The 27,645-nt window shown below is 43.4% G+C and overlaps 1 protein-coding gene across 4 annotated transcripts in view; it reads left to right on the top strand.

Annotated features, from left to right (window-relative positions):
- Nucleotides 1-27,645, top strand: part of LOC146808694 (cell adhesion molecule CEACAM6-like) — a 213,311-nt gene that overhangs the window by 100,396 nt on the left and 85,270 nt on the right. For 2 of the 4 annotated variants that reach the window (XR_014965483.1, XR_014965482.1), the window contains 2 exons: nucleotides 1,099-1,489; nucleotides 1,755-1,846. The exons of the other annotated variants lie outside the window; for them this stretch is intronic. The gene's annotated coding sequence lies outside the window, so the exon portion shown is untranslated. The remainder of the gene's footprint in view (nucleotides 1-1,098; nucleotides 1,490-1,754; nucleotides 1,847-27,645) is intronic. 4 annotated transcript variants of the gene reach the window in all.

The raw sequence follows: 27,645 nt of genomic DNA, 5'->3' as shown, positions 1-27,645 counted from the left end.
AAATCGAATCCTATGTGAATTGTGCACAATGCAAAATGCGCGTCTGTCACCATGACGACCGACTGGAAATCAGTGCGTCCGGATCGGTCGGGATGTGTCAGACGCGTATTTTGAAAAATCCCACGCTTTGAACTGCATTGAATCCAGCATGCATCTGTCAGTCTGGCTCGGTCAGCATGTGTCAGACGTATATATTGAAAAATCACAAGCGTCGAACTGCATTGAATCCAGACAACAGTGAGTAGTCACAGTACAACACTGTATTATTTGTTGATACACATGACATAATTGTGTGTATGTTCATGCTCACATCCCCGTAATTTAGGGATTAGATCAACCTCAGACATCTGACTTCACGGTGTCATCATTGTAAGCGTAAAGCATTCTGTAGAGTCGTTCCACAGGGCACCAAATGTCCACAGACCATTCCTGGATCTTGCAACCATGGTGGAGCATGAGAGCATGAGGAAGTACCGGTTCACGAGGGCATTAATTGTGGAATTGGCAGACCAGTTGATATCACACTTGCTACCTTGATGCACATATCCCTCTGCCCTGATGAAGGTGATGGCGGCACTGCATTTTTTTGCCACTTGTTCGTTCCAGTTCACTGTGGCTGATGCTGGTGGGATGTCCCAGACGATGTTCAGTCGAGTGCTCCGGGATGTGTGTGAGGCCATGTTGAGGTTCCTCGACCTGTAAATATATTTTCCTACACCGCCATAGTTCTGTGGCATTAAGGATTTTTATGCCCTGGGACACATGCCACATGTGATAGGTTTATTTGATGGGACACATGTGGGTTTGGTAGCACCACGAACAGGTTTACCGTAACCGTAAACACTATCAGTCTATCAATGCCCTTGTGGTATGTCTGGCGGACCAGACCATCTCACATGTATGTGTGTGTTTCCCTGTATCCGCCCACGACGCATACATCATGAGGATGAGTCGGATATCCCAGCTGATGTCCCAGCTCAGGAATGAGCGTGCCTGGCTTGTTGTTGAGTCATGTTGTCAGTGTCAGTTGTGTGTTCAGTTTCTGTCATGTTGGACCCTGTTTTTGCTCTAATGCTCATTTATATTTGTTAAATGTAGGGGACTCTGGATACCTCAACCTGCCCTGGTTGCTGACACCACTCAGGAACCCGGTCACACCTGCTGATCACCGTTACAACGTGGCACATGGGCGGACAAGGCGTGTGATTGAACGCACATTTGGCCTGCTGAAGACCAGATTTCGCTGCCTGGATCGGACAGGAGGTGCCCTGCAATATTCCCCAGAGAAGGTGTGCAAAATCATTATAGTGTGCTGCATGCTTCACAACAAGGCTGTGAGGAATAGGCTACCACTCATCCAGGATGACAGGGACCAACGGCCTCCATCATGGGAGGATCCTGGCCTGGGGCACGTTGCCAGTGAGGAGGAGGATGAGGAAGAGGAGGTGGATGTCAGGAGACAGCTCGTTAACAACTTTTTTACTTGAGTGTAAGTATGCAAAGATGTTCGATGATGCCTTTCCTAAGTGTGGTGTGGGTATGTCGGACGATCATTTGTGATCCGTGTGTGGCTATGCTAATTTAATGCTCATTTTCACTTGTCCAGGGTATGTGAAGTCTGATAGTCACCACTACATTGTTGAAACTACTACTAGCTTGTGCTCATAATTTACAATGGTCGATAGTGATTCAATTATTGGATATGTCTTCATGGCAAGCTGTATTTAAGACTGTCCTATGTCTCTCCTTCCCAGGCTCCTTTGGCTGTTGTGTGGTTACACACAATGCTGTTCCATGATGGATTTTCAATTTGGAGCAGTACTCTCTCTGACAGACAATCTTTTTGGTTAGATCTTTCATTTATTTTATTTGTTTGTATACTTTGAACAGTGATCTGTTTGCTTTTGTTTGGAGCAGAACGTCTGCATGTGTAATACGCCTGTTCCACACATTGATGTTTGCCTTTTCCCTTTTGAGAAAAGCTAGTCGTTTATATCATGTTTTTATTCCATGGTGTACATTTCATTGGCCAATGCTCTTTGTTTGTGCAGTTCCCTGGTTGAATTTGACAACAGTTTGTGCAATGTTTAAATGTTGCATGTGAGAAAAACAAAGGGGGGGAGTGGAGAGGTACTACTTATCACAAGTAGGGGAGGTGGATACTTCCTCCTTCTGTAGTCTATAAACCATAAAGATCCACCCTTAGAACAGTTTCAGAAATCATGTCCTCCCGGGTAATGTATGTTTCCTACGATGGTGGTAAAAACACACATTGTTTTTAAATACCCCTCACACACCAAAAGGACCGTTGGTGTCATGCTTCATCATGGGGGTCTTCCCGCCCCTCTACGGGACGGGGCGTGCTACAACCTACGAATACGCGGAAGCACCTTTTTGTTGTGAAAACGACTATGTGTTAAGTAGGAGAGTGAGTGCAAGGGTCAGGAGTGGATGGGTGAGTGAGGTTAAAAAATACCTGGCTCGTCGGTTTAGTAAATAATTTTTAATACACCTGTGAGCTGGTATTATTTAAAGGTGGGGACGGAGGTATATATGCCTCAATGAGCTGTGCATCCTAAGTTAGTCAACATGTTTCGAAGACCCCCAGGCTTCTTCTTCAGGACTAAAAAGATCCCTATCTACACTCACAAAATTATGTGATGTGCAAATTTACACTAATAGTCACAAGATAGGTGTAATAAAGTAATACAGTGCACGTCGATTCCCAATGCACGCATACAACACCTTATTAGGTATCTTGAATCAATTTATTTGGATTCAAAGGGAAAAATGCCCATGAGCCTGTAACGGGTGGGAGGGGTGACTATAATTGCAACTGCTCCTGGGACACTGCACCGCCGTGTCTGGCTTCCCCGCGGCTCTGCTGGATTGATTCAAGATACCTCTCAGTGTGCGATGTTGTGCTGGAGCTGCTGCTGGACTCTGTATCTTCTCCAGAATCTGCCCTCTGTTCCGGACTGCCTGTGGGTAGTAGAGAGACACAATGTTATTTGTGTATTTTCAGAAGTTCTGTTGTCATACACAGACAAATGTGTAGATGCTGTGGGTAAAGTAGCGTTCACTTCTTAATTCTACTCATCACTCGTCACAGACACTGAGATATTAGCTAATCGGACATTGTGATTTTGGAGACGTGCTTTGCTGAGCATGTCCAGCTCTGTGCATCAATGTGCATGTATTGAAATCCTTGTCTGTTTGTATTTATACTTTGTCAATTGTCACATTGTGCATGAGCCAGGTGAATTGTTGTTGCACACATCTATGTTTTCACAATGACAAACATACTGTGACAATTCTGATGTTTAGCAGGAATTGTGCATCTGTGCTTGGCTTTGTGGATGTTTGTCACTCTTACATTGCTGAGATTACATGCAATCTCACTCTCTTGAATATGTATCAGCATTTGAAGATTTTGCTTGGATGTATTTGTTGTGAAGAACAATCGATGACATCACATGTGTAACATCAGATGCTATAGCAACGCGTTTCTTCTTCCAAAAACATTGTTGCATGTCAGACCTTGGAACACTGGACAATACATTGATATGCAGTGGGGGAGTCACAAACGTGAGTTGTTGTATTATGTGATAGTGGGATGATCTCACATACCATGATTTTGGCCACAATGGACTTGTGAGGGTGAATAGTATGAGTTTGTACTCCTGCGCACAGCATACAGCAAACTTGCGTGATGTTGGGCATTGTGCTGTTCTGCTATGTCACAATATGGTTATTGTCATGCCTATGTTGTCTTTGCATTGTTTGTGAACATGTGCAATGTGGTGAGACATGTCTCTGTAGTAATTTCTCATCAGTTTGCACACATAGTTATATCTTGCTGTGGTACATTTTGTTGCGACATACTTTGGCACATGATCACTTCATGTACATTCAACTTGTTCTACATGGACAGATAAGTCATACAGGGATGATCCTTTGCCTTTTCATGGTCAGGGCTGTGAGGTGCAGTGTATTTGGTGCTTGAGTTAGGCTGTGTTGACTTCTAGCCCACTTTCCAATTGTGAACAGACCAGCTCACTCATCATTGTCATAGGATAAATGAGAGGGAGGGTGGTAGTTTTCAAGTATGCTGACACCGCTGACTGATGTTGAATTACAATGCTGAACAGAAGTATGGCTTGTGCACATGGAAAAACACATAAGTGTCAGCCATCTTGCATTACACCTCACATCTACTGTCTGCGGGAATTGTTCTGGATGTGTGTTCATCTCTGTGTGTTTTGTGTTATGTGGTAGCTAATTTAAGTGTGTCCTGTCCTCCACACACATCTCTAGCATTCATAGCATACACATTGTAGGCACGTGTGACTGATCTTGACCTGTCAGTGTGTGTCATGTACAGTTGAAGTATGGTATGTAGTTGTGTGAGTAGGCCTCGAACTGGCCGAGTAATTTTAGAATTTAGTACATATGTGCCTGTGTAGCCATCTTGACCGGGCATTTGCATTCACTCTCAGGGACAGCATAGTAACAGGTGTGTTCTTGTGGGACTGGTGGGGGCTGTGTATGGCTAGTGTGTGCTCGCGGCAGTAGTCATTGCTTCCACTCCTCCTCCCACCCCTGACAAATGGACCTGCATATTCCAGGGTTACATGACAGTGCGTACATAGTTACATCCAAGATATCTTGCTGAGATGTCTGTGGATGTGTATTTTAGCTAATTTTAGACTATTTGTACATGTACTCACCAGGTTCTGGAATTCCAGTTAATCCAGTTACGGACTCCTGTCGGAGGAGGCCCCGCACCTTCACCTCCCAGGTTGTGAAACGCACCGGTTTATAACGTCCACCGCCAGTCTTCTTACTCAGGGCATGTTCTCTGGCAATGAGCTTCTTTACCCTCCTGCGAACGTCATAATACCGGTTCCAGATATCCTCCATTGTGCGCAAGATAGGTGAATGGGTATTCACCTTGTTAACAATCCAATCCCACAATTTGGTTTTCTGGGCCGGGGAGGTCTGTTGGGCCAAGGTTCCAAATAACTGTGGCTCAACTTGGATGATTTCATCTACCAACACTTCCAACTCATCAGCTAAGAACTTAGGATTCTTCCTTAGGGGCATGGTGATGGGTGGTGGTGGAGATGTATGTGTGTGTGAAGGTGAGGGTGAGTGTGTGTGTGTAGGTGTGTTTCAATGGTGCTAGTTGTGTGGAGGTTGTGTGGTGGATGAGTTATGTGTGTTTGTAGTGGGTGAATGAGTTGTCTGTGTAGTAGTGTGGTCTGCTTACATGTGTGTTGGATTAGCAAATGCTGTAGGTAAATTTCTGCTTGCTTTATATAGGTAGATTTGTGGGTGGGACTTAATATTTAAATTTATTATTTGATTGGGATGACAATGCTTTTTGGTGTAGTCCTTTTTCTGTTTCAATGTTTATTTTTTTAAATTATGTAAATTGTTTTGTCAGCAGATGATGCTTGTTCTTGTGTAATTTGTTTTGGACCACTCGGTTCAATTCATGCTAGGTTATGTGGCGTTGTTCACGTCCGAGTCGGTCGGGTCGTGTTGATGCTTGCCTATGTGTGTACTTGTGTATGTGGATTCGGTCGCGCCCGAGTCGGTTGGGTCGTGTTGATGCTTGCCTATGTTTGTGCTTGTGTATGTGGATTCGGTCGCGTCCGAGTCGTCAGGTCGTGTTGATGCTTGCCTATGTTTTTGCTTGTGTATGTGGTTTCGGTCGCGTCCGAGTCTGTGGGCTTGTGTTGATGCTTGCCTATGTTTGTGCTTGTGTATGTGGCGTCGTTCGCATCCGAGTCGGTCGGGTCGTGTTGATGCTTGCCTATGTTTGTGCTTGTCTATGTGGCTTCGGTTGCGTCCGAGTTGGTCGGGTTGTGATGATGCTTGCCTATGTTTGTGCTTGTCTATGTGGCTTCGGTCGCATCCGAGTCGGTCGGGTAGTATTGTTGCTTGCCTATGTTTGTGCTTATATATGTGGCATCGTTCCCGTCCGACTCGGGCGAGTTGTGTTAATGTTTGGCTATGTGGCATCGTTTGCGTCCGACTGGGGCTGTTCGTGTTAATGTTTGTCTGTGTGGCATCGTTCAAATCCGACTCAGGCGGTTCCTGTTAATGTTTGGCTATGTGGCATCGTTCGCATCCGACTCGGTCGGGTCGTGTTAATGTTTGGCTATGTGGCATCATTCGCGTCCGACTCGGGCAGTTCGTGTTAATGTTTGGCTATGTGGCATCGTCCGCGTCCGACTCGGTCGGTTCGTGTTAATGTTTGGCTATGTGGCATCGGTCGCGTCCGACTCGGTCGGGTTGTGTTAATGTTTGGCTATGTGGCATAATTCGCGCCCGTCTCGAGGGGTTTGTGTTAATGTTTGTCTATTTGGCATCGTTCGCGTCTGACTCGGTCGGGTCGTGTTAATGTTTGGCTATGTGGCGTCGTTCGCGTCTGACTCGGTCGGGTCGTGTTGATGCTTGGCTATGTGGAATCGTTTGCATCCGACTCGGTCGGGTCGTGTTGATGCTTGGCTATGTGGCATCGTTCGCGTACGTTTCTGTTGCGTCAGGTTGACGCTTGGCTAGGTCGAATCTTGCGCGTCTGGGTCTATCCCGTCTGGCTCCTTTCCTGCCGACTCGGCCATAGGATTACGTTTCCGGATGGATCGGTCATAAATTTCAGGCATCGCATCGTGCTCAGCTATTCGGAAGGCTTGTGTACGGTTTGTTGGGAAATATTGACGGTCCGTGTTGGGTAGTACGTTTTCCGGCTGAAATTGGAATCGCCTCTAAGTGTAAGGATATGAGCTGTGGGCATGTTTTCGCCCGGTTTTGAAACGTACATAATGTATCTTTATGCTTGTTGCTTTCAGTTCCCTCTGCAGCGATGGGCAGACGAGTCTCCGCTCTGAGTGTATTCTGAACAAACAGTTATTGGTTTGTATTCTCTACTGTCTGACCAACTCTTCATTTGGTATGGAAGGCTGATAGGTGGTCATTAGTGACCCAGGTGATCCTAAACGGGTAACTTCCTTCACACTATACACCCATACAAAACTCACAACCTGAACATTAAATGTAACTTTAAAATACATGTTTATACAATTATCATAAATAATAATCAATTCAATGAGTATAAATAATTAAAAATGAATTATTAATAAATTAAAATTAACTTCCTACCCTATACCCCAACAAAACATAAAAGGCCACCCTCAAAATTAAACAACATTAATTAGACTAATTACATAAATGATTATCCTTTAAATAATTAATAATAATTACTTATAAATAAATTATACAAAACCCACAACCTGCTCCTAAAACTCAAAAACAAAAAATATTAATTATAAAATTAACATAAATAATTATCATTTAATTGATCCATAGTAATTTAAAAATGTTATTAATTATTTTTAATTGATTTACCTTCCACTCTATTCCACTATAAAAGTCTCAACTAGCTTCGGTACTAAAAATAACAGAGAAATATTACATTAAATTTAAAACTACTATTAATTTACAAACTATATTAAAAAGCAATATGTAATCAAAAAATTTGAAAACATATAAAATTCACATTGATATATTAGAAATACACAAAAATGATTACAAATCAAAATTATTAACAGCAATATATATACATGTATATATATATATATATATATATATATATTCACTGAAAAAACCATAGGTTTCAGACATGTTATAGTTAGCGGAAATTTTACTGATAAAAAACCAATGAAATTCCCCCGTTATAGTTAGTGAAGGCAACTATAACTCACGCGACCGCAATCCTCTGCTGATGCTAATACTGTATTTAGACACTTATTTGCCCATGTCTTCTTCCATAAATTTTTAGCTATATATATATTAGAAATATTTTTTTTTCATAAAGACACATATGTCATCAGCAGAAGATTGCGGTCGCGTGAGTTATAGTTGCCTGCACTAACTATAACGGGGGAATTTCATTGGTTTTTTATCAGTAAAATTTCCGCTAACTATAACATGTCTGAAACCTATGGTTTTTTCAGTGAATTTGCAAGGTTTTTTAAATGCTAATTCCTAACTATAACGTGTGTGAAACCTATGGTTTTTTCAGTGAATTTGTACGGTTTTTTAAATGCTAAGTTACTTTACGCCATTCGTGGCGTGCACGCCCACTTAACGCAGTTCGTTCCGTGCGCGCACGGTGAGCACGCGGTACGCTTCGCGCACCGCGCGCCCACTTTACGCAGTTAGTGCCGTACACGCAAGGTGGGCACACAGTGCGCTACGCGCACCGCGTGCCCACGTTACGCACCGTGCGCACATGGAGGACATATTATGCGCTTCCTTGTGATAGGTAATCTGTTAAATTTAATTTGTAAGTGATGTCAATAATATGCCATGCACAGAGAGTTTTTTTTTTTTTTATTAAAATTTTTAGCGTAAGCGCACCGTACGCGTACGGTAAGCGTAATCGGCGAAATTTTCAAAAAATAAAAATTTACCGTTTTTGGCCTTTGAGGACTCAACTAACATGGCTATGTGCATGGGCGCTGTCTAAACAGCCCCTTTATATGTTTTTTGCCTTTATTTACAGCCCCCCCCTCAGAGTGCGAGAGAGAAAATGGCGGCCGCCGCTTCCTGGTTTCGACCGATTCGAATGTTTACTTAGATGTAACAGCCAATCAGAATCGCGCTCGCGCACGCCACCGTACGCGTACGGTAAGCTTACGGTAAGCGTACCGTAAGCTGGCTCAGATATATATATTGATTTAAAGGCTATTTTCTCAGAATCTACTGAACATATTTACACCAAACCTACAAAAGGCACTTCCTTGACCTAGGGACTACCTCTCTGCCAAATTTCTAGTAATTCTGTTCAGCCGTTCGGGCTGTAGCCCTGTCTAAAGGTCCTATGGAAAAATGCATGGGAAAAACGCGTTTTGGGACCCCCCTTTTATCTCAGCCCCCGCTTGACGAATCCCCCCGAGACTTTCAGGGTAGGAGCGGAGCGTAGCGCCCCACCTATTTTGAAAAATTCGCGAGGATTCGTCGACCGGCGCCAAAGTTATTCAAAATAGAATGTTGCGGATTTCCTATGGAAAAGGGGTCCTAACTATAACTACCTACTGGCGACCGCCAGTAGGTAATATATATATATATATTCACTGAAAAAACCATAGGTTTCACACATGTTATAGTTAGCGGAAATTTTACTGATAAAAAACCAATGAAATTGCCCCGTTATAGTTAGTGCTGGCAACTATAACTCACGCGACCGCAATCCTCTGCTGATGCTAATACTGTATTTAGACACTTATTTGCCCATGTCTTCTTCCATACATTTTTAGCTATACATATATTACAAATATTTTTTTTTATAAAGACACATATGTCATCAGCAGAAGATTGCGGTCGCGTGAGTTATAGTTGCCAGCACTAACTATAACGGGGCAATTTCATTGGTTTTTTATCAGTAAAATTTCCGCTAACTATAACATGTGTGAAACCTATGGTTTTTTCAGTGAATTTGCAAGGTTTTTTAAATGCTAATTCCTAACTATAACGTGTGTGAAACCTATGGTTTTTTCAGTGAATTTGTACGGTTTTTTAAATGCTAAGTTACTTTACGCCATTCGAGGCGTGCGCGCCCACTTAACGCAGTGCGTTCCGTGCACGGTTTTTATCAACTTTAATAAGCCCTGTACATTTGGTGGCCTTCGGCCACCAAAAGCACAGGGGGTGGGGTCAATGTGGATAGTGTTTTTTTTATTTCGATTTTATAATTTCATGTTGTCAAAATATAGTTTTTTTACTGATGTAATAAGCCTTGTACATTTGGTTGCCTACGGCCACCAAAAGCACAGGGGGTGGGGTAAGTGTGGATAGTGTTTTTTTTATTTCTATTTTTTACCGTACGCTTACGGTAAGCGTACAGTAAGCGTACTCGGCGAAATTGCCGAAAAAAAAATAAAAACGTTTTTGCTCTTGGGGGATGTTTGGGGACTCCCTCAACATGACTATGTGGGAGGGAGTTGTCAAAACAGCCCCGTAACATGTTTTTGGGCATCATGTTTGATAAATAACACTCAGTGCGAGAGACAAAATGGCGGACGCCGCTTCCTGGTTTCGGCCGATTCGAATGTTTACTAAGATCTAAGAGCCAATCAGAATCGCGCTCGCGCACGCCACCGTACGCGTACGGTAAGCGTACGGTAAGCGTACCGTAAGCGGGCTCAGATATATATATTGATTTAAAGGCTATTTTCTCAGAATCTACTGAACAGATTTACACCAAACCTACAAAAGGCACTTCCTTGACATAGGGACTACCTCTCTGCCAAATTTCTAGTAATTCTGTTCAGCCGTTCGGGCTGTAGCTCTGTCTAAAGGTCCTATGGAAAAATGCATGGGAAAAACGCGTTTTGGGACCCCCCTTTTATCTCAGCCCCCGCTTGACGAATCCCCCCGAGACTTTCAGGGTAGGAGCGGAGCGTAGCGCACCACCTATTTTGAGAAATTCGCGAGGATTCATCGACCGGCGCCAAAGGTATTCAAAATAGAATGTTGCGGATTTCCTATGGAAAAGGGGTCCTAACTATAACTACCTACTGGCGACCGCCAGTAGGTAATATATATATATATTATCTACTGGCGGTCGCCAGTAGATAGTTATAGTTAGGACCGTGTTTCCATAGGAAATCCGCAACATTCTATTTGGAATAACTTTGGCGCCGGTTGACGAATTCTCGCGAAATTTTCAAAATAGGTGGGGCGCTCCGCTCCGCTCCTACCCTGAAAGTCTCGGGGGGATTCGTCAAGCGGGGGCTGAGAAAAAAGGGGGGTCCCAAAACACATTTTTCCCATGCAATTTTCAATAGGGACCTTTAGTCCAAGGTACAGCCCGAACGGCTGAACAGAATTACTTGAAATTTGGCAGAGAGGTAGTCCTCAGGTCAGGGAAGTGCCTTTTGCAGGTCTGGTGTCAATCTGTTCAGTAGTTCCTGAGAAAATCAAAAGTAAAATCATCATATATATATATGGGCGGAGCCTAACCTCACATCTCATCCTGAGATCTGATTGGCTGTCAGCACTTCATCCAAGAATTGTTGGCAGCCATCTTGGGACCAATATACATGATAGCACCTCATTAAAAAGCATTGCAGTTAATAGAAGGTTTTAAGACTTTAGTTACATTATAAATCATTTGTTGATGGTACCATACTCATTTTAGGAATTGTGGTATGTTCTAAGGTGATTTCACCATGTGAAAAAGCCTTCTGCTGGGATATCATGATTGAGAGAAAAATATTTTCTCATGCTTTTCCCACAGAGGTTTGGAAGGTGATCTATAAGCTAAACTGAGAGCTTATTTTCTGTAAATTCACATTATCTTTCTCAGTCATGTGAGAATGAAGTCTGACATTCACAGTAAAACATGTACATCCAACAAGGGCAGAGACTGTCAGTTGATTCCTTTGTGTTCTACTGCAGCTTCCCAGAGTGTTCCAAAGAACAACTAGAGCGCTAACAGTCCTACTTATGATAAACGTATGGCACACCTGAAGCCATCTTGCTTGGATTAAAGTGGTAACTCTTAAAACATTTAATTTAAAAAGGAACAAAATGAGGGGGTACATTTTTCCATAAAAAGTATGATTAGTGCTGCAGAAAGAAAAATTAGGGCACATTTTGAGTGACTTCTCAAATCCTCTCCTATTTCATTAAAAAATTCTGACATGCAGACTGAAACATGCACTTTCAATACCAGCAGCAGTTTTCCCTGGTGAGCAGTAGCTTTACTACAGTGATCTAATGAGCAAAAAGAGTGCTAACATTCTGAATTTATGGCAAATGTGTGACACATCTGAATGCCTTCTTGATGGAATCAAAGTAAAAAACTGAAAGTATTTCCTACTGAGGAGACTGCAGTAAATGAGGAAATTAGGAAACTTCATAACAAATAAGTCCCCCAAGATGGCCACCAGAGACAAAAGAGCCCAAATGTAGCCCAAATATCACCCAGATGTAGCCCAAGTATAGCCCAATGACAGAATGTCCCAGAGTGTTCTTAAAAACAACTAGAGCGCTTACTGTCTTCATTATGACAAAAGTATGGCACACCTGAAGCCATCTTGATTGGAATAAACTGGTAACACTTAAAACATTTAATTTAAACATTTAATTTAAAAAGGAACACAATGAGGGGGTTCATTTTGCCATAGAAATTAAGATTAATGCTGAAGAAAGAAAATGAGGGCACATTTTGAGTGACTTCTCAAATCCTCTCCTATTTCATTAAAAAATTCTGACATGCAGACTGAAACATGCCCTTTTAATACCAGGAGCAGACTTCCATGGTGAACAGTAGTTTTACTACAGTGATCTAATGAGCAACTAGAGTGCTAACATTCCGAATTTATGGCAAATGTGTGACATATCTGAATACCTTCATGATGGAATCAAAGTAGAAAACTGAAAGCATTTCCTACTGAGGAGACTGCAGTACAGGAGGAAATTAGGAAACTTCATAACAAATAAATCTCCCAAGATGGCCACCGGAGACAAAAGAGCCCAAATGTAGCCCAAAATCACCCAGATGTAGCCCAAATATAGCCCAATGACAGAAGTGTGCAAAACACTTATAATTTTGTGTTTTTGCAGTGTTATATAGTGCAGACTTGTCAGGTATTGGAGTGCTTTACATGAGCATTGGTTACATCACACAAGAACAAATTCATTTTGGTTGTAGACATGGGGAGACTAAGTGATTTGACCAGAATCACAGAATGTCGAGATGAAGCAGAAACTCCAACCTGGTTCCCCAGTTGCAAAGTCTGCAGTTCTGGAAGTAACACCACATCCTCTCCCCTAAGGGCAACATTTAATCAAGTGGTCAACTGGATAAAAAAACATAAAGATAACAAATAATTTAAAAGTGCTTTGTCGCTATTTGAAAACTCAGAAAATATGTCCTTATTTTAGTCTTTTAGAGCACTAACCATAATTTTGATGCCAATAAGACCCTCTCATATATGTAATTTCTAAAGAAAATGCTCTAGGTATTACAGTTTTGATTACATCAAGATGACGTCAGGCGTTCCACACTTTTGTAATAAATATAGAATGTTAGCAATCTAGTTGTTCATTAGGATACTGTTGAGAGGCAGAGGCCAGGAGCACGGACTCTGAAAATTGAAGGCAGGTAGGAGGGTGCAAATGCAACAATTTAACCACACTGAGCAGGCAGGAAGGGCCGTGGCAGCACAACAGACTATGGAGGGCAGTGGAAAGGGGGGCAGGGGCAACAAACCAACAATACAGGACTTGCAAGAGAGGCTGTGGCAATGTAATAGACCATTGTGGGCAGAAGGAAGAGGCAATGGTAGTACAACCATACATGCCAACAGACCCGATTCAGCCAGGAAACGTCCAATGTTTTTAAGCTCAAATGGGCTTTATTTGATCTGTCTCCTGTCTAAAATCTCCTCTTTTTCAAGGTAACTCAAAGGGGAAAATCAATACCCCAGTTTTTTTTCAAAATCTCCCTCTTACCAAGTTCAAAATCTTCGCAAGTATGGTACATTGGATCATGGAAGGAAATGGGGTAGGGACATGGACTTGGATAACAGAGGACAGGAGGGACATGGAGAGGTGCACCAAACTGACCCTGCAGGGCAGGCATCAGGGCTTGCAGCAGCACAATACACCACACAGGGCATGCGGGACGGGAGTGCAGCACAACAATCCATAGAAAGCAAGAGGGGGGGACAGGACCATGCACATGGACAACAGAGAACAGAGGGGCAAGAGGCAATGGTAGCTAGCTGACCATAATGGACAGACAGGAGAGAAAGCTGCAACATAACAGACCATAAAGGGCAGGAGGGACGGATCAGGGGCATTACAATGGAACAGACAAGCCAGGAGGGAGGGAGTAGGGGTCTGCACATGTAAACAGAGGGCTGGGGGCAAGGGGGCAGGGCAGGAGCAGCAAGATAGCCATGGAGGTCAGGAAGGATGGGCACTAGAAGCAAGACACACCATGAAGAGCAACAGTGAGACTGTGATGGCATACACACAGACCATGGAGGGAAGGTGGGAGGGGGTCAGGGGCAGCTAACTGACCACACAGGGAAGGTGGGAGGGGCCATGGCAGCACAGAAGACCATGCATGGCAAGTGGGAGGGTTAGTGGCAGCACCATGGCTATGATGGGCAAGAAGGAGGGTGCAGGGGCATGCACAAAGGACGATGGAGGATAGAAGGGAGGGTCATGACCTGTGCACAGACAAGAAAGTTCAGGGGAAGGGGCCTCACAACAGACCGCACGGGGCAGGCAGGAGGAGCAGTTGCAGCACAACAGACCAGGGAGGGCAGAAGGGTGTGGCAGTACAATGGACCATGTAGGACAGGAGGAAGAGGATAGGGGCATGGCATGTGGACAGGCAGGGTGGAGGTGGCAGGGACAGGTTACAGTCATCTGACAATGCTAGTCAGGTGGGAGGGAGTGGCAGCTCAACAGAACATACAGGGGCATGCACAAAGACATCGGAGGGCAGGGGGAAGGAGAATAGGGGCAGCAAGCTAAGCACAGAGTTTAAGCAGGAGGTCAATGATGGGGCATAGAATTGGGCAATGGAGGGCAGGAGGAGTGGACTGGTACATCATACTAAATTGAGGGCAGTGGCAGCACATCAGACCATGCATGGCAGGAGGGAGGAGGCTAGTCCATGGATTCACACAACAGAGGATAGGGAGGAGGAGGATGGGGCAGCAAGCTAACTGTTCAGAGAAGGCGGGTATTAGGAACTTTATTGTTTTTAAAACGTGTGTCTGTGCGAACTACTTAAAATATGAACAAGTATGCAGCATAATCTCACTTTTATTCAGGAAGAAGAGGACGTTTGTGACTGTGACTCCGTGCTCACTTGGCAGAAACACCCCCTGACCCTCCACCCCCTATCGCAAAATGTAATGCCCGTGAAAAGGGTAGGTGAACACAGTGTTATATAGAACATAGTCCTGAGAGCACGATTGAAAATGAAATCTAGATATAGTGTATGGTATAAACTATGCACCAAAAAGTGTGATATAAGATGAACCGGGCGTGAAATATAATATGCAATACATTGTGCGCAATGACAGATTAATTGGAGAGCGCGAGATAGCACAAGCACTAGCGCGTGCTATGCGATATGCGCCTTGGAGTGTTATATGCACAGGGCAGTGTTGTGTAACCTAACTAGTCTCTAAAGTTGTAATGTAAAATATGTGCTGGGGAGTGTAACGTTGCATATGCACTGTGACAAAGATATGGATCCCAGATTGTAATATGTATGGCATAGCACTGTGCGTTAGAACATAGGCATCGAGGAAGGCACGTTAGATGGGGCAATATAACCCGTGCGAAGACAAGTGTGGCATGACATATTCACGGGGTGGTGTTACAGTGCACATGGGCTAGAGAGTGTCATAGCATATGCACTAGCTAGTGGAATACAACACAGAGGTGTGTGGCACTCAGCAGGCAATGGTGGGTGTAACACAGCATTGGGCTCTGCCAGGAGCGCGCTGTGACTCTCAAGTGATGTTCGACCCCTTTCCAGAGAGTAAAATAAAAAGTATTACACATCCGGCAGTGGATGTGTGTTTTATTAACCGTGAGGGGGGTTTCTTGCATAGTTTTGGTCGAATTTTTGTCGAATCCCCTTTGAATGGCTTGGTGTGCATGTGTATTAAATGTGCCCGTCAATAGATACCCATGTTTGTATAAATAAACGACAAGGGTGTCTACCGGGATTAGGCACGGTAGGGCATCAGACATGTCAGAGCTTCACTAGTGGTGTAAATACATTCCACGTGGATTCATTTTATGCATAGTCGCCTTTTAATGAATATCACGCAAATCGTCATGGTGATAGGTACGTACGGTTTGTCCAGCATGTCCTAGGTGTGTCTATAAATATATATTTTTAAAAAATAATAAAAAACAGTGGCCGGCCCTGGGGATTGGGGTCAAAAAAATATAATTAGGAGACAGGCCATGGGGGTTGGGGTCATCAGGGCAAATAAATTAGAATAAGAAGGGGAACCACACAGCCCCCTTCTTAAAAAATTTAAATAAATGAAAGACTGGCATCGTGCCGGAGGCCACGCCCCCTCCTTGCAGCACTCTGCAAACGCGCCCCCTGGCGAGTTGTAAGTTGGGGAATTAATTCCCCTTCAATACTGAGGGTCCCTGAGGGCCAACTAGCCCAACAGGCATCTCCAGTATGTGCCAGGGAGCTGTGCTGCAGACAGGTGTTCTGAGGCCAAGCCCCTTTTTACACCTCTTTGCAACGCAGCTCTGTGGCGCTTACTGGAGGTACCTAGTGGTCTAGTTTGACCCTAGGGACCCTTAGGATTCAAGGGGACTTAATCTCTCAACTTAGAACAGCCACAGGGCGCGTTTACACAGTGGTGAAGGGAGGGGACGGGGCCTGAGGTGACGTGTGCAAACACGCACTATGGCACGTTTTAAATTGGGGATATAATTTTCCCTTCAATACTGAGGGCCCTTGGGGGCTAACTAGCCCACCAAGTGCTTCCAGTAAGCGCCACTGAGCTGCATTGCAGAGAGATGGTCCAGGACGTGCCACTTTTTACACCTCTCTGCAACGCAGCTCTGTGGCACTGTCTGGAGGTACCTAGTGGGCTAGTTGGACCCTAGGGACCCTCAGGATTCAAATGAACTTAATCTCCCAACTAAAAACGGACACAGGGCGTGTTTACACAGTGGTGAAGGGAGGGGACGGGGCCTGAGTTAACGTGTGCAAAAACGCCCTGTGGCCTGTTTTAAGAGGTAGTTTTAATCCCCCTGCTCTATTATATACTAGGGGCTTACAGAGGAGGTCATGCTAATCACAGGGGGACCCCAACGCATAATGTTCCCTAGTGTATGTAGGTGTTTTCACTGTATTCTAAGTGTCTTTTAACATAGCACTGGCTCTAGGACTGGTTAGTCAGACTCAGTTACCACCAGTATCCGTCTGAAAAAGTTGAGGGTACAGGATGATTTTGCAACAAGGCTTCTTTCTGCTCTTTTTTTTGTTCTTTCTGCACGTTATCCTTCTTCCTGCACTTTTCTTCGTCTTTGAGGACTTCTGTTGCTTCTTTCTGCACTTCTTTTTTTTCTTTCTGTGCATTTTTTCTTCTTTCTTCACATGTACTATCTCTGTAGGCATAGTTAGAAATTAGCATTTAAAAAACCCTATGAAATTCACAGAAAAAAAACATAGATTTCAGGCACGTTATAGTTAGGAATTAGCATTTAAAAAACCTCAGAAATTCACTGAAAAAACCATAGGTTTCAGGGGTGTTATAGTTAGCTGGACTTTTCACTTGTACAAAACCATTGAAATTCCCCCGTTTTAGTTAGTTCAGCTAACTATAACTCGCGCGCCCGCAATGCACTGCTGATGACGTCACATATTACATCACTCATGACATGGTCAGTGACATCACTCTTGACATCACTGATGACATCTCAAATGACATCACTGATGACATCACTGATGACATCATCCTTGTGATAGATTGGCAGACCTCCTCTCACCCTAATATAACCTTTGATACACACATTCAAAAATAGAGACTAACATATTCAAAACAATGGACATACCAATACCAGTAACAACAACCTCTTCAGTAATTCTAAGATCCACATACACATCCACTCATTCACCAACAGTCCTATACAGTCACTCATACATGTACTCACTCATCATATATACTCACACACCTATACATCCTGTTACACAATGCCACTCATCCATAGAGTTACTCACACACATAGTCACTCATGCTAATAAAGAATCAAACATACATTTACTTGCATATACAGTTATACACACACCACCACACTTACTTCTACGGAAACTTACACATGCTTAGTCTTTTAAACAATCACTTATAGAAACACATACTTATTCATACAGGAACTCTTTCAATCTCTCACTCTCACATATACTCACTTATATACACCAATAGTCACATATACTAGTTTAAAACATATGTAGTTACTCATAAAGACACTATTGAGACAGTCATTCACTCACTAACACACCCATACACACACTCATCCACCCATACAGTCCTGCACACATGCTGTCTTCAACACATACAAACAGTGAGTCATTCATTCATGCACCTATGCACTACGTAATACCCCCCACCGAACCATGCAGACACTCAGACTGATACTCAAAAAACCAACTAATAACCTATATAGACACCCATGTAGCTTACTCACCAACCCATGCAGCCACTTATACACAAAGTGAGAGACTGATACAGATATTTACATATTTAAACATTACTCACTAAGCCATGTATTCACTATGATACACTTAATCAGTCAGTTACACAATCAATTTTTCAAAAACAAATCATCCATTTAGACACTTATATACCCATTTATTCTTCCATCGACCTTGAGATATACATATATAAAACATATTTAATTTTCAGAAAAACACACATTCACTGGATGATGTCATCAGTGATGTCATCAGTGATGTCATTTGAGATGTCATCAGTGATGCCATGAGTGATGTCACTGACCATGTCATGAGTGATGTAATATGTGACGTCATCAGCAGTGCATTGCGGGCGCGCAAGTTATAGTTAGCTGAACTAACTAAAACGGGGGAATTTCAATGGTTTTGTACAAGTGAAAAGTCCAGCTAACTATAACACCCCTGAAACCTATGGTTTTTTCAGTGAAAATATATATATATATATATATATATATATATATATATATATATATATATATATATATATATATTATCTACTGGCGGTCGCCAGTAGATAGTTATAGTTAGGACCCTGTTTCCATAGGAAATCCGCAACATTCTATTTGGAATAACTTTGGCGGCGGTCGATGAAACCTCGCGAAATTTTCAAAATAGGTGGGGCGCTACGCTCCGCTCCTACCCTGAAAGTCTCGGGGGGATTCGTCAAGCGGGGGCTGAGAAAAAAGGGGGGTCCCAAAACGCGTTTTTCCCATGCATTTTTCCATAGGACCTTTAGACACAGCTACAGCCCGAACGGCTGAACAGAGTTACTTGAAATTTGGCAGAGAGGTAGTCCTCAGGTCAAGGAAGTGCCTTTTGTAGGTCTGGTGTAAATCTGTCCAGTAGTTCCTGAGAAAATAGCATTTAAATCAATATATATATGTGGGCGGAGCCTAACCACACATCTCATCCTGAGATCTGATTGGCTGTCAGCACTTCATCCAAGAAGTGTTGGCAGCCATCTTGGGACCAATATACATGATAGCACCTCATTAAAAAGCATTGCAGTTAATAGAAGATTTTAAGACTTTAGTTACATTATAAATCATTTGTTGATGGTACCATACTCATTTTAGGAATTGTGGTATGTTCTAAGGTGATTTCACCATGTGAAAAAGCCTTCTGCTGGGATATCATGATTGAGAGAAAAATATTTTCTCATGCTTTTACCACAGAGGTTTGGAAGGTGATCTATAAGCTAAACTGAGAGCTTATTTTCTGTAAATTCACATTATCTTTCTCAGTCATGTGAGAATGAAGTCTGACATTCTCAGTAAAACATGTACATCCAACAAGGGCAGAGACTGTCAGTTGATTTCTTTGTGTTCTACTGCAGCTTTCCAGAGTGTTCCAAAGAACTACTAGAGCGCTAACCGTCCTACTTATGATAAATGTATGACACACCTGAAGCCATCTTGCTTGGATTAAAGTGGTAACTCTTAAAACATTTAATTTAAAAAGGAACAAAATGAGGGGGTTCATTTTTCCATAAAAAGTATGATTAGTGCTGCAGAAAGAAAAATTAGGGCACATTTTGAGTGACTTCTCAAATCCTGGCATGCAGACTGAAACATGCACTTTCAATACCAGCAGCAGTTTTCCCTGGTGAGTAGTAGCTTTACTACAGTGATCTAATGAGCAAAAAGAGTGCTAACATTCTGATTTTATGGCAAATGTGTGACACATTTGAATGCCTTCTTGATGGAATCAAAGTAAAAAACTGAAAGTATTTCCTACTGAGGAGACTGCAGTAAATGAGGAAATTAGGAAACTTCATAACAAACAAGTCTCCCAAGATGGCCACCAGAGACAAAAGAGCCCAAATGTAGCCCAAATATCACCCAGATGTAGCCCAAGTATAGCCCAATGACAGAATGTCCAAGAATGTTCTTAAAAACAACTAGAGCACTTACTGTCTTCATTATGACAAAAGTATGGCACACCTGAAGCCATCTTGATTGGAATAAACTGGTAACACTTAAAACATTTAATTTAAAAAGGAACACAATGAGGGGGTTCATTTTGCCATAGAAATTATGATTAATGCTGAAGAAAGAAAATGAGGGCACATTTTGAGTGACTTCTCAAATCCTCTTCTATTTCATTAAAAAATTCTGACATGCAGACTGAAACATGCACTTTTAATACCAGGAGCAGACTTCCATGGTGAACAGTAGTTTTACTACAGTGATCTAATGAGCAACTAGAGTGCTAACATTCAGAATTCATGGCAAATGTGTGACATATCTGAATACCTTCATGATGGAATCAAAGTAAAAAACTGAAAGCATTTCCGACTGAGGAGACTGCAGTACATGAGGAAATTAGGAAACTTCATAACAAATAAATCTCCCAAGATGGCCACCGGAGACAAAAGAGCCCAAATGTAGCCCAAAATCACCCAGATATAGCCCAAATATAGCCCAATGACAGAAGTGTGCAAAACACTTATTATTTTGTGTTTTTGCAGTGTTATATAGTGCAGACTTGTCAGGTATTGGAGTGCTTTACATGAGCATTGGTTACATCACACAAGAACAAATTCATTTTGGTTGTAGACATGGGGAGACTAAGTGATTTGACCAGAATCACAGAATGTCGAGCTGAAGCAGAAACTTCAACCTGGTTCCCCAGTTGCAAAGTCTGCAGTTCTGGAAGGAACACCACATCCTCTCCCCTAAGTGCAACATTTAATCAAGTTGTCAACTAGATAAAAAAACATAAAGATAACAAATAATTTAAAAGTGCTTTGTCGCTATTTGAAAACTCAGAAAATATGTCCTTATTTTAGTCTTTTAGAGCACTAACCATAATTTTGATGCCAATAAGACCCTCTCATATATGTAATTTCTAAAGGAATGCTCTAGGTATTACAGTTTTGATTACATCAAGATGATGTCAGGCGTTCCACACTTTTGTAATAAATATAGAATGTTAGCAATCTAGTTGTTCATTAGGATACTGTTGAGAGGCAGAGGCCAGGGGCACGGACTCTGAAAATTGAAGGCAGGTAGGAGGGTGCAAAGGCAACAATTTAACCACACTGAGCAGGCAGGAAGGGCCGTGGAAGCACAACAGACTATGGAGGGCAGTGGAAAGGGGGGCAGGGGCAACAAACCAACAATACAGGACTTGCAAGAGAGGCTGTTGGAGGGAAGATCTATTACGGGTCAAGGAAGCTAGGGGCGGTCCCCAGAGCCCCGGGAGCCACCACAGAACTGAGCAGGAGAGTGAGTCAGGGACAAAAGGGGCACCTTAATTTGAGCCGGGGTGCCTAGGAACGCTTGCTCCAAAAATGAAGAAAACAGACATATGAGACATGGAATTGGAGGCAGAATACTATGGCAGTTTAATGAGAAGATGCAACTTCAAAGAAACCGCAGAATAGAGACATAAAGTACAAAATACAGAATCCAGATAATCATACAGCTGTCATGATATTCTCTGTATCTCAATTAATGGACTGACAGAGAGAGAGAGAAAACACATCTATAAATGCATCATGAGAAACAAGTTACACCAAGGAAAATGTTACCTAGGGACACTCACATTTACTCTTAGAGCAAGCATTCCTGCAATTACAATACAACATCTTTTAAATGCAAAAGTAAAGAGAACAATGGTTAAACATAACATGACATTTCATATAGGTAAAATAGAATAAGATACTTCAAGCAAAGCAGAGCAAGACATTTTAAGCAAAGGAAGACAAGAGCTCCCAGTTCTTGGGGAAAACCTGCACAGCCTGTTAACCTACATACAGACGGCGAGGTTGTCCGTCGATATCTGTGGGTGCTCCCTTTTTATATCATTTTGTGGGCTCCTTTGCACGCTACATCTACCTACGTATGCTACCCAAAAGCTTCGTCTGCAGATTTTACCAGACATTTCGTCATTTACCCACTTAATGCTGACAATGAACTGGGTGAAAAGGTCAGTCTCTCAGGCCAATCGCTTATCGTAAGTTCCATAGAGCAAGCAGAAAATAATGGGTATTGTACAGGAATTCAATATATTCATGTATAAAATCTCCTCAGTTCTCCTAACTTGACGCTCTGCGGTTGCCACTTCCTTAAAAGCGGGAAACCTGCCCAGGAAGCAAGTACCAGTCCAGGATGCAGCCTACTGTATGTCGACAGCTTCAGGGGGATGTTGAACTTTGATACCGAGCACGGAGCACTCGGGTAGGGTGGGGGCTACTAGTTTGGAGCAGAAGGCCTCGCAGACCTGCCTTCAGACTGCTATACACTAAAATTGCAGAGCTATGGTCAATTTAACAAAGAGGCCTACATATTGAACAGAAGGGCCTACACAGGGGTTTTATGCTGGCTGAGTGGTAAGGATGTCTCAGGATAATTATATAGCAACACAGGACCCGCTGGTCAATTTAATACGGCCTACAAATGCGGCTGGCAGGGCAAGGACAAGGGTCTCATACTTCAGGTGTGGACAGAACGGGCCAGGGGCCCCCTGTGATACAAAATCTACCCTCCTTCAAGGCTGTGGCAATGTAATAGACCATTGTGGGCAGAAGGAAGAGGCAATGGTAGTACAACCATACATGCCAACAGACCCGATTCAGCCAGGAAACGTCCAATGTTTTTAAGCTCAAATGGGCTTTATTTGATCTGTCTCCTGTCTACAATATCCTCTTTTTCAATGTAACTCAAAGGGGAAAATCAATACCCCAGTTTTTTTTCAAAATCTCCCTCTTACCAAGTTCAAAATGTTCGCAAGTATGGTACATTGGATCATGGAAGGAAATGGGATAGGGACATGGACTTGGATAACAGAGGACAGGAGAGACATGGAGAGGTGCACCAAACTGACCCTGCAGGGCAGGCATCAGGGTTTGCAGCAGCACAATACACCACACAGGGCATGCAGGACGGGAGTGCAGCACAACAATCCATAGAAAGCAAGAGGGAGGGGACAGGACCATGCACATGGACAACAGAGAACAGAGGGGAAAGAGGCAATGGTAGCTAGCTGACCATAATGGACAGACAGGAGAGAAGGCTGCAGCATAACAGACCATAAAGGGCAGGAGGGACGGATCAGGGGCATTACAATGGAACAGACAAGCCAGGAGGGAGGGAGTAGGGGTCTGCACATGTAAACAGAGGGCTGGGGGCAAGGGGGCAGGGCAGGAGCAGCAAGATGGCCATGGAGGTCAGGCAGGATGGGCACTAGAAGCAAGACACAACATGAAGAGCAACAGTGAGACTGTGATGGCATACACACAGACCATGGAGGGAAGGTGGGAGGGGGTCAGGGGCAGCTAACTGACCACACAGGGAAGGTGGGAGGGGCCATGGCAGCACAGAAGACCATGCATGGCAAGTGGGAGGGTTAGTGGCAGCACAATGGCTATGATGGGCAAGAAGGAGGGTGCAGGGGCATGCACAAAGGACGATGGAGGATAGAAGGGAGGGTCAGGACCTGTGCACAGACAAGAAAGTTCAGGGGAAGGGGCCTCACAACAGACCACACGGGGCAGGCAGGAGGAGCAGTTGCAGCACAACAGACCAGGGAGGGCAGAAGGGTGTGGCAGTACAATGGACCATGTAGGACAGGAGGAAGAGGATAGAGGCATGGCATGTGGACAGGCAGGGTGGAGGTGGCAGGGACAGGTTACAGTCATCTGACAATGCTAGGCAGGTGGGAGGGGAGTGGCAGCTCAACAGAACACTCAGAGTAGATAGGAGTGGCAGGTCCATGGGACATGGTGGGCAAAAAGGATGGAGCAGGGGCATGCACAAAGACATCGGAGGGCAGGGGGAAGGAGAATAGGGGCAGCAAGCTAAGCACAGAGTTTAAGCAGGAGGTCAATGATGGGGCATAGAATTGGGCAATGGAGGGCAGGAGGAGTGGACTGGTACATCATACTAAATTGAGGGCAGTGGCAGCACATCAGACCATGCATGGCAGGTGGGAGGAGGCTAGTCCATGGATTCACACAACAGAGGATAGGGAGGAGGGGGATGGGGCAGCAAGCTAACTGTTCAGAGAAGGCGGGTATTAGAAACTTTATTGTTTTTAAAACATTTTGTCAGTGCAAACTACTTAAAATATGAACAAGTATGCAGCATAATCTCACTTTTATTCAGGAAGAAGAAGACGTTAGTGACTGTGACTCCGGGCTCACTTGGCAAAAACACCCCCTGACCCTCCACCCCCTATCGCAAAATGTAATGCCCGTGAAAAGGGTAGGTGAACACAGTGTTATATAGAACATAGTCCTGAGAGCACGATTGAAAATGAAAACTAGATATAGTGTATGGTATAAACTATGCACCAAAAAGTGTGATATAAGATGAACCAGGCGTGAAATATAATATGCAATACATTGTGCGCAATGACAGATTCATTGGAGAGCGCGAGATAGCACAGGCACTAGCGCGTGCTATGCGATATGCACCTTAGAGTGTAATATGCACAGGGCAGTGTTGTGTAACCTAACTAGTCTCTAAAGTTGTAATATAAAATATGTGCTGGGGAGTGTAACGTTGCATATGCACTGTGACAAAGATATGGATCCCAAATTGTAATATGTATGGCATAGCACTGTGCGTTATAACATAGGCATCGAGGAAGGCACGTTAGATGGGGCAATATAACCCGTGCGAAGACAAGTGTGGCATGACATTTTCACGGGGTGGTGTTACAGTGCACATGGGCTAGAGAGTGTCATAGCATATGCACTAGCTAGTGGAATACAATACAGAGGTGTGTGGCACTCGGCAGGCAATGGTGGGTGTAACACAGCATTGGGCTCTGTCAGGAGCGCGCTGTGACTCGCAAGTGATGTTCGTCCCCTTTCCAGAGAGTAAAATAAAAAGTATTACACATCCGGCAGTGGATGTGTGTTTTATTAACTGTGAGGGGGGTTTCTTGCATAGTTTTGGTCGAATTTTTGTCGAATCCCCTTTGAATGGCTTGGTGTGCATGTGTATTAAATGTGCCCGTCAATAGCTACCCATGTTTGTATAAATAAACGACAAGGGTGTCTACCGGGATTAGGCACGGTAGAGCATCAGACATGTCAGAGCTTCACTAGTGGTGTAAATACATTCCACGTGGATTAATTGCATGCATAGTCGCCTTTTAATGAATATCACGCAAATCGTCATGGTGATAGGTACGTACGGTTTGTCCAGCATGTCCTAGGTGTGTCTATAAATATATATTTTTTAAAAATAATAAAAAACAGTGGCCGGCCCTGGGGATTGGGGTCAAAAAAATATAATTAGGAGACAGGCCCTGGGGGATGGGGTCATCAGGGCCAATAAATTAGAATAAGAAGAGGAACCACACAGCCCCCCTTCTTAAAAAAATAAAATAAATAAAAGACTGGCATCGTGCCGGAGGCCATGCCCCCTCCATGCAGCACTCTGCAAACGCGCCCCCAACAGGCATCTCCAGTATGCGCCAGGGAGCTGCGCTGCAGACAGGTGTTCTGAGGCCAAGCCCCTTTTTACACCTCTCTGCAACGCAGCTCTGTGGCGCTTACTGGAGGTACCTAGTGGTCTAGTGTGACCCTAGGGACCCTTAGGATTCAAGGGGACTTAATCTCTCAACTTAGAACAGCCACAGGGCGCGTTTACACAGTGGTGAAGGGAGGGGACGGGGCCTGAGGTGACGTGTGCAAACACGCACCATGGCACGTTTTAAATTGGGGATATAATTTCCCTTCAATACTGAGGGCCCCTGGGGGCTAACTAGCCCACCAAGTGCTTCCAGTAAGCGCCACTGAGCTGCTTTGCAGAGAGGTGGTCCAGGCCGTGCCACTTTTTACACCTCTCTGCAACGCAGCTCTGTGGCACTTACTGGAGGTACCTAGTGGGCTCGTTGGACCCTAGGGACCCTCAGGACTCAAATGAACTTAATCTCCCAACTAAAAACGGACACAGGGCGTGTTTACACAATGGTGAAAGGAGGGGACGGGGCCTGAGTTAACGTGTGCAAAAACGCCCTGTGGCCTGTTTTAAGAGGTAGTTTTAATCCCCATGCCCTATTATATACTAGGGGCTTATAGAGGAGGTAAGGCTAATCACAGGGGGACCCCAACGCATAATGTTCCCTAGTGTATGTAGGTGTTTTCACTGTATTCTAAGTGTCTTTTAACATAGCACTGGCTCTAGGACTGGTTAGTCAGACTCAGTTACCACCAGTATCCGTCTGAAAAAGTTGAGGGTACAGGATGATTTTGCAACAAGGCTTCTTTCTGCTCTTCTTTTTGTTCTTTCTGCACGTTATCCTTCTTCCTGCACTTATCTTCGTATTTGAGGACTTCTGTTGCTTCTTTCTGCACTTCTTTTGTTTCTTTCTGTGCATTTTTTCTTCTTTCTTCACATGTCCTATCTCTGTAGGCATAGTTAGAAATTAGCATTTAAAAAACCTTTGAAATTAACAGAAAAAACCATAGGTTTCAGGCACGTTATAGTTAGGAATTAGCATTTAAAAAACCTCAGAAATTCACTGAAAAAACCATAGGTTTCAGGGGTGTTATAGTTAGCTGGACTTTTCACTTGTACAAAACCATTGAAATTCCCCCGTTATAGTTAGTTCAGCTAACTATAACTCGCGCGCCCGCAATGCACTGCTGATGACGTCACATATTACATCACTCATGACATGGTCAGCGACATCACTCATGACATCACTGATGACATCTCAAATGACATCACTGATGACATCACTGATGACATCATCCTTGTGATAGAGTGGCAGACCTCCTCTCACCCTAATATAACCTTTGATACACACATTCAAAAATAGAGACTAAAATTTTCAAAACAATGGACATACCAATACCAGTTACAACAACCTCTTCAGTAATTCTAAGATCCACATACACATCCACTCATTCACCAACAGTCCAATACAGTCACTCATACATGTACTCACTCATCATATGTACTCATACACCTATACATCCTGTTACACAATGCCACTCATCCATAGAGTTACTCACACACATAGTCACTCATGCTAATAAAGAATCAAACATACATTTACTTGCATATACAGTTATACACACACCACCACACTTACTTCTACGGAAACTTACACATACTTAGTCTTTTAAACAATCACTTATAGAAACACATACTTATTCATACAGGAACTCTTTCAATCTCTCACTCTCACATATACTCACATATATACACCAATAGTCACATATACTAGTTTAAAACATATGTAGTTACTCATAAAGACACTATTGAGACAGTCATTCACTCACTAACACACCCATACACACACTCATCCACCCATACAGTCCTGCACACATACTGTGTTCAACACATACAAACAGTGAGTCACTC

The sequence above is a fragment of the Triturus cristatus genome, chromosome 7, assembly GCF_964204655.1.
Source record: "Triturus cristatus chromosome 7, aTriCri1.1, whole genome shotgun sequence".
NCBI lineage: Eukaryota > Metazoa > Chordata > Amphibia > Caudata > Salamandridae > Triturus > Triturus cristatus.
This window is presented reverse-complemented; position numbering and strand designations above follow the sequence as displayed.